The sequence below is a fragment of the Amphibalanus amphitrite genome, unplaced genomic scaffold (assembly GCF_019059575.1).
Source record: "Amphibalanus amphitrite isolate SeventyFive unplaced genomic scaffold, NRLGWU_Aamphi_draft 001040F_arrow, whole genome shotgun sequence".
NCBI classification, from domain to species: domain Eukaryota; kingdom Metazoa; phylum Arthropoda; class Thecostraca; order Balanomorpha; family Balanidae; genus Amphibalanus; species Amphibalanus amphitrite.
Window position 1 is genome coordinate 198132 of NW_024882534.1, and position 7436 is coordinate 205567.

General features: G+C 52.2%; 1 protein-coding gene across 2 annotated transcripts in view; it reads right to left on the reverse strand.

Annotated features, from left to right (window-relative positions):
* LOC122369478 (serine/arginine repetitive matrix protein 2-like) overlaps positions 1–6604 on the reverse strand; it is a 47119-nt gene extending 40515 nt beyond the window's left edge. For both annotated transcript variants that reach the window (XM_043344262.1, XM_043344261.1), the window contains exon 1: positions 6382–6604. The gene's annotated coding sequence lies outside the window, so the exon portion shown is untranslated. The remainder of the gene's footprint in view (positions 1–6381) is intronic.
* Between the last annotated feature and the right edge of the window lie 832 nt (positions 6605–7436).

Here is a 7436-nt window from a genome sequence, read left to right on the forward strand (position 1 = left end):
CTCTCGTTATCAGCAGAACTGCCGTCCACACGCAGTTCCGAGTCGTAATCAGACCTGATCCGACAGCAGTCATCAGCTGGTGACCCAGCACTCTGTCGGAAGAGATGCCGATCTTGGCCCGGCCGCGGCCATCCGGCCACCCTGACCCACTTTGGCCGGCCGGCCGACACGGACGGTGACCTTCACCTGTGACCCGAGGGCCAGCCGGCGCGGACTCAGCGGCCGACTGCTGCAGTCGTGAGGAGAGTACAAACACGTCCAGGGTGCTGAGCTGGGATACAGGAGCGAACGAGACTGCATAGAGATGGTAGGTAGAGTCAGTACGGGCGAGACTTCGTGCAGGAATTACGGGGCTTGGCAAAGAAATGCTCCGAATTATAGCGGAGATATCTGTGATGAAGCTTTCAGTACCTGTCAGAAGAGGATTCCAGTACAAAGAAGCCGTTTACAAAGCTGGAAGACCAACCACCATTCGTGAGAATCACAGCTATAAGCCATTTAACCGCAAGTTCAGGTTCACACGTTAGAAACAAACTCTTGAAAACCGTACGTCCGGCTCAGCCTGCCTGCCTGACGAGTTTCGTGCCTCGTAAGCTGCACAGGCGCGCGATTCCCCTAATTTCAAAGGTCATTCGTTTCGTATTCCTCCGACTGCCAGATTGCATGGCAGGCAACTGCCCACGTCTGTCCACCTAGGCGCCCATTTGCTTTTCAAATGATTTTCACTGCCGTCGTGCGCCCAGCTCCAAGTCGAGGAGCCGCCCAAGCTCCAGCTCTCTATCGGAGCGGATGCGGAGGGCGGGGCGCCGTCGGTCTCCCCGCTGAGTGCATGTGACCTCCAGAAGAGCTGAGTGGCGGACCAGGTGTCCCTAGCCGCTGTGGCCGGCCCGCGCAGCACCACATACATGCCACCTGAATACCCGCAACTGCCGCCGCAGAGATGTAAGATATAACGGTCAGTCGCCAACAGCCCTGTGCCGAGGCCGGGTAGGACGAGTGGCGACTGGCGACCGAGCGTAACGTGCATGGGACTGGACCGAGGCTTGAGTGGAAAAGGACCAAGGACTGGACTGAAGACTGCACTGAGGATCTATTGAGGAGGACCGCATTGGGGACCAGATTGAGGACGAAACAGAAGGCAGGACCGGACCGCGGACTGCGTGCGACAGCCAGGAAAGAGGGCCAGACAATCGACGTGTCCTGCAGCAGAGCGCTACAAAGGTACGAATTTACCAAACGAGAGGAGCTCTCTAAGATAAACATTCAACATAAGTCTTCGCATAGATCGACAGGACAGCTGGCAGTGATAATCTGATACTGGGCTAGGCAGACCATGTGCGTCCCTTGGAATCTCGCGGAGCCATTGTTTGATGATGTTCCATCCAATTCAAATATAAACCTGATTTAGCCCTGCATATTTATACATGCAGCCTGTGCAAAATCACTTCAGGAAGATTCAACGAATGATCGGAATGATATTTGTAGTTTGTTTCATCAAGCCGCCAAATTGAACCGACAGAGACGTTTGGCTGAAGGCTTTCCTGTTCGATAATCATGGCAAATATTTCTAAGTGGAGGAAAGTGTTGACTGTCTCACAACAATAAAGAGGTAGTGAACTCACTAATTGAATCAAACAGTCGTCATATTAGACAACATATGAGCTCTATTTACGAGGAAATGAGCCCTGTGATTCCATCAGATGCCAAATAAAACTGGCAAAACTCCGGTGCAGGCTCAAGGAACAGGTGGTCTCCAGATTGTACTCGGGATAACGTTCAACGCTGTCTCGCCATTTGATTCCATTATAAGCATTTTCAGAGCCGAACATTGCAACAGAGTTTTCACTCACTCACTCACTCACTCACTTCCATTTACATCACTGGATCAAGCATATAGCAACTGTCTACTTGCACTTTTACAAACCACAAAGCCAGCTTCCGTCAGATCGTTTCATCGCAGTGTGAGCCGGAAGTCCCACGCCCCGGTCACGTGACCTCGCTGCCGCCCCCTCCGACTCACTCACCCGGAAGCCGCAGAAGACACCCCGCCCTCTGGAGTCAGTGATATCGGCCTTCTGGAGCTGAGAGAGGGAGCTAATCTGATGGTCCCAGCACCGGAGATGGAAAGATTAGGTTGACTGTAAACGAGGGCCATGTGAATTCACAGCAATGGTAGGTATACCTATTGAGTATTGGTATATCATTTTAGTTCTCACTTTTTTATAAATCTAAGATGCCTTGAATGGTTGGAGATCTCCCAATGCATGGAATGCGCTGACTAATGCTCCATGTGTTGTGTACTCGCGTCATGCGCCATGCGGCAGTATCTGCAGTTTTTGACCTCGACAACTGGCGGTCCATGGGCCAACTGGTGTCGTATGCTGATGCCTGCACCCTTCTAACAAGTAAACACACGCCACAGGAGGTCCCGACAGCACCTCTGAGAAGCCAGCACCACCTCTCGTCGACCCAAGCTCTCCAGTTCGTCCCCAGGAAGGTCCCGGTGTGCCATGTGGCCCTGCGCGCCGCACATGCCGGCTAGTCGACCAGCAAGGTCAGCCGAGCGCTCCTTATTTGGCGGCGCTGCCCGGTGCGGGCGGCCCGGTGCGCGGACGGGTGCCGCCGCTACCGTAGAGACGTGTCCGTCGTGGATGAAAGCAGCTGAGTTGAGTGCTGAGAATTTACTTGAATTTTCTCGTAAGTCATGGTGATGTCAAATATGCATGCACCACAAATGGAAATCTACGCATTTAGCATGTGCTGCATAAATGGTTCTGTTCAACATCTCTCAGTTCATCTATCCCTCTCCTCTCTCTCCTCAATCCTCTCTCTCTCTCTCTCTCTCTCTCTCTCTCTCTCTCTCTCTCTCTCTCTCTCTCTCTCTCTCTCTCTCTCTCTCTCTCTCTCTCTCTCTCTCTCTCTCTCTCTCTCTCTCTCTTTGTCTCTCTCTCTGTTTTCTCATCAGCCTTATTGCTTCGGTAATGGCAAGTCCTTGCTCCCTAGATTGTACACCAACTTCAGTTAGGGTATGTGCGAGATCAATGCCCTGGCTTTATGTGACCGACATTGAGCTCAACCGTGCTCTTCCTATGCATGCAGCCGTGTCCATGTTGGCCTCATCTGCCAAATCTCCAGCCTCTAGCATGAGCAGCACGCATAATCCCCGGCGGATCTACACGATTCCCGGAGTCTTACACGACAGTGCTCTGTCCGTGTCAGGAAATACAGCGCTCGGTCGCTGGCGGTGCAGCCGGCACGGTCATTTCTTTCACCCGAATCCGCACACAATGGCCATTGTACCGGTTTGCAGTGCATGACTGCTGAGAAAGCAGCACGTCGAATCTACATGGTTGGAATGTTTTCCGATAGCACGCACTGCAGAACATCATCATCGGTACATAGTGCTGTAGATCTTACACCACCAAAATTTCTTGAAGCTTATGAAAAAAACGTCCACACTGCGTTGACTCACACCTAGCAAACAAACACCCGGTCTCCCTGCACGCTCTTGTTGTTTCGATCACGTGACCACCACTGTGAACTGCAGCTGGTCGTTCCGGCTCCGCAGTGACGCAGTCCGGAGCTCGGGCGGCCCGGCGCGGCGGTCGGACGATCTCGTCCCGGCTGCCTTATACGTCTCCGTCGGGTGGAGGCCCAGCCCCGGCGAGCTACGAGCCAGCGAGCGGCTCCGGGCGCCTTCCAGCCGCCCGCTGCCTGCGCGGGCCGAGCGTGGGCGGCGCCGGCCGCGTGAGGGCGGAGAACACACGAGAAACAGAGGTGTGGTGAGGAACGCAGCGAAGACTGGGTTCCTCGGAGCTGCTGAGCCCGTCAGCGGTCAGACAATGCTAAATTCGGTGACGAGATGGCCATTGAGGCGGGAAGATTTAGAAGAATTAAATTCAAAGACAAGCGAAAATCATATTGGTAAGTGTAATGGAGTGAATATGCACTGAAACCTTTGAATAACCTTAGCACAACAAATAGTAATAGAAATCTGTCGTAAATGAGGCAAGAGGCAGAGGCAAGATTTCTCTCTACCGTGCGCCGTGTTGCTAGCTCCTCCTCCCCTCCCACCGGTGGGTCAGGGACAGTAGCTCGCCGCCAGCACTCCACTACTCCAGCAGGCTCCAGTGCAGCCATCCGCCCGAGCAGCGTGTCAATGACGTCATCGTGCTAGACAGGCTTAGTGACGTCATACACACACACAGGTGCCAAGAAATGATGTCGGTACGCAGGCTACGCCTAATGACGCCATGTGTTACAGTGATGCCATCTGCATTGAATATGCAATGGATGTAGAGAAAAGGGCTATTGAAACAAAAATGCGTTTGCATGTACCTAAATCCCTCCCTGGATTCAGTGGGACTTGAACATTTGATGCATCTGGCCTAATTTTGAGGGATAATGACTTCTGCTAGCATTACTTAGCATTGCTTATCAATTACTTTTTACACGTGGTTCATAAATTTGATAAAACCTTTGCCATTTTGATTCTCTGATAGTGTCCAGATTCATGCTTGAAACCGTCAATGCTGTGAGACTGGTCTGCCCACGAATAGCCCAGAAACCGCAGCCGAATCTGACACGGCTGAGTGCGTCTGGTCATCACAAATCTCCGAGAGAGGAGCCGGGGGCAGGCAGGCGCTGATCTCCAGTGAAGAGCGGCGGCCCGCGCGGCTACCGTTCGGTGACCTATATCTCTCCCACGGCGCCGGCAGCCTCATGGGTCAGACCGCGAATAGGGCCGCCCACACACACCAAGTGCGGTCATAGACTGACGGGTCGACACACGCATCCAGTTTGGACAAAAGTGGGACGGAACGGTGTCAATAGCGAGCCACTGGAGACGCCCCAGAAATGGTGCACCATGGAAATTTGAAATAGCTGATCGATGAAGTCTGATTTGATTCAATGCGAAACTGTTGAGCCGTTTTGAGCTCAATGTATGATCAGCCCACGCATGTCAAGTGCCAAAGCAGCTTCCACTTGGCTTCAGGGCAAAAGCATTGCCATTCGTACTTGTCTTCTTCCTCACGGCCCGTTATTCAATTACTGACTGCGTTATTCCATTTTCCTGTCACTCCTCCATCTATCTTCGGACGACTTCCTGGGGCTCCTTGGGGGAGAGCCCGCGGACTCGGGAACTATCGCTGGACTGAAAACCATCACCCACCTTCCTCACCAGCGAGCTCAGTCTTGTTTACACTCGGGCCGCAATACCGCCGGAAATCGGCGTCACTGCGCTCTATGCAGCCCCGGCTTACAGAGCAGCACAGGGACACACCGGCACACAACAACGCGGCACAATGGCGACACAGAGGGTGGAGGTCACAGAGGTCAACCACCATTGACGAGACACCATCGCCACACGACGGCACACCGTATCCAGTCATTTACGGACGTCTCTGGTTGGTGATTTGGACATGTAAGTTGTGAATACAATGGAGAGAGGACGTGGCAGACCGTGACAATTGAGACTTATGGCCAGCTACTGTCAGACAATTATTGTGAAGTAATTTTCGTACAAACTCCATCTTGCAATGCATTGTTGGATCCTGTTCTTTGCGAACCGAATCACACTTTGTAATCATTACGCAGTTGGTAAGCATCACGAAGTTACGTTTACGGCAATCATTATGATACTAGACGGCGGCTATTTGTAAATTGTAACGTGATAATGCGCTTACTTTTGCCTCGGCATCTGATATACTGCTAAATACAACCACCATTCAGAGGCGGCCGCGACCAGCCATAAATGGGAAGTTCACACAGCAGGTAGCTTAGGTTAATCACCATCAACTTCCGCCACTAGCGGTATTTCTCGGCGCAGAGCAGAGACCGTCACCGCTGCGTCGCGGTGGCCGCGGTCCGGCCGTCCATGGAGACTGCCATACGGCATAGAAACGTAACACCAGTGGGAGAGATGCCCTGCGGCACAGTATCACCTGCGCTCGCAGGGGCTCGGCGGACGATCGCCAGATCACGCCAGTTTATAGTTACGATAGGCGGATAGTGCGATCGGTAGGCCGGTGCGATAGGCTATAGTGTGTTGCCGTGTGCGTGCCATGGAGGCTAGTTCCCACGGGTTAGTGTGAGTTACGCTAAGTCGGTGAGACTGTTGCGGCTTATGTCTCACGGCGCACGGCATCAATCAATTTGATTACGGCTTTTGGCGAAAAATGTATCGGGAATGTAGCAACGCTTGATCGGACATTCCAGGAGTAACTATCAGCTCAAGGATAATCACGGTTTGTGTCAATAATTAGAGTTGTGGACGAAAGAGTCGCCGTTTGAGCGGCGGAAAATGCACGTTCTGAAAGCAACTCAAGGTCCCGGTATCCCTTCAAAGCGGCGTCACTGCGCGTCCGCCCGATGTCTTACCTCAGGTGATGTCTCGTTCGCTCCTCCTCCACACAGCTGTGTCTAGCGCGCCTCCTCTGTCAGCTTGTCCCCACTCCGATCGTCTCCTGTCTCCTCTCCTGCCAAAACTCCCCACAAACTCCTGTCCAGTGTCGTCTCTGGCTGAGCCGCGCCGCTCGCTCCAACTCCTCACGCGACGACTGCCTGCGCGCGCCCCACTGCTGCCCTCCACTGTGGGCCGATTGGAGCCGGTCCCAGGCAGGCACAGGTGCGGCGGCCCGAGCGCGTCTGACGTCACCGCGTGGTGGGCGGGGCAAGGGCAAGGCTGGGTGACGTCACATGTCGAGAAGGCGGATAGTGCCGCGAGGCGGCGAGGCGTACGGTGGGGGTTTGGACGCCGCACCTGAGCTGAATTTGGGGTGGTGCTGGATAGAAGCGAATTTATTTGTCCTTTTACTGATAACAAACAAAGCTCATATCGTAAAATTGATAAAAGCGAAAAATAAAAAAGTGGGTGGGAGGTTATGTTCTGTTCATTTCTGTTTGATCGGATTCGGTCTGAAATAATGAAAGGGGCAGTTAGCGATGAGGATCACCGTACATGCCTACATATATCATAAACATTTCATTTAGGCACCGATTGGTACAGGCGTGGCTATTATTTGATACGGGTATGGCTATTTTATACAGCTTCCAGTTTTATTTGCAAAATTTATATAAAACGAAAATCATTCGATATTTTTGTGAATGAATGAAGGTTGTTTTGCTATAATTACAAGCTATCGTAATTAAACCTATCAAGACGTTGTTAATTTTCACACCATTTATATCATAAACACCCAGCAACATATTTCTTTCAAGTCCGTATGCAAATGATCCAAACATCAAGCCGAAGGACAGTCCAACCATCATTATTGTATTTCATTATGTGTCTCTCCTTTTCCAACCATATGCTACCGTTTTTTTCAGCTATTGCCTGTTTAGTCTGTTCTCACGGCATTTGCGCTACTTTGGCCGCCAAATGGCGCTCAAAATGGCGTAACGACCAATGTTTCGGCCACCGATGGGAGTTGGTT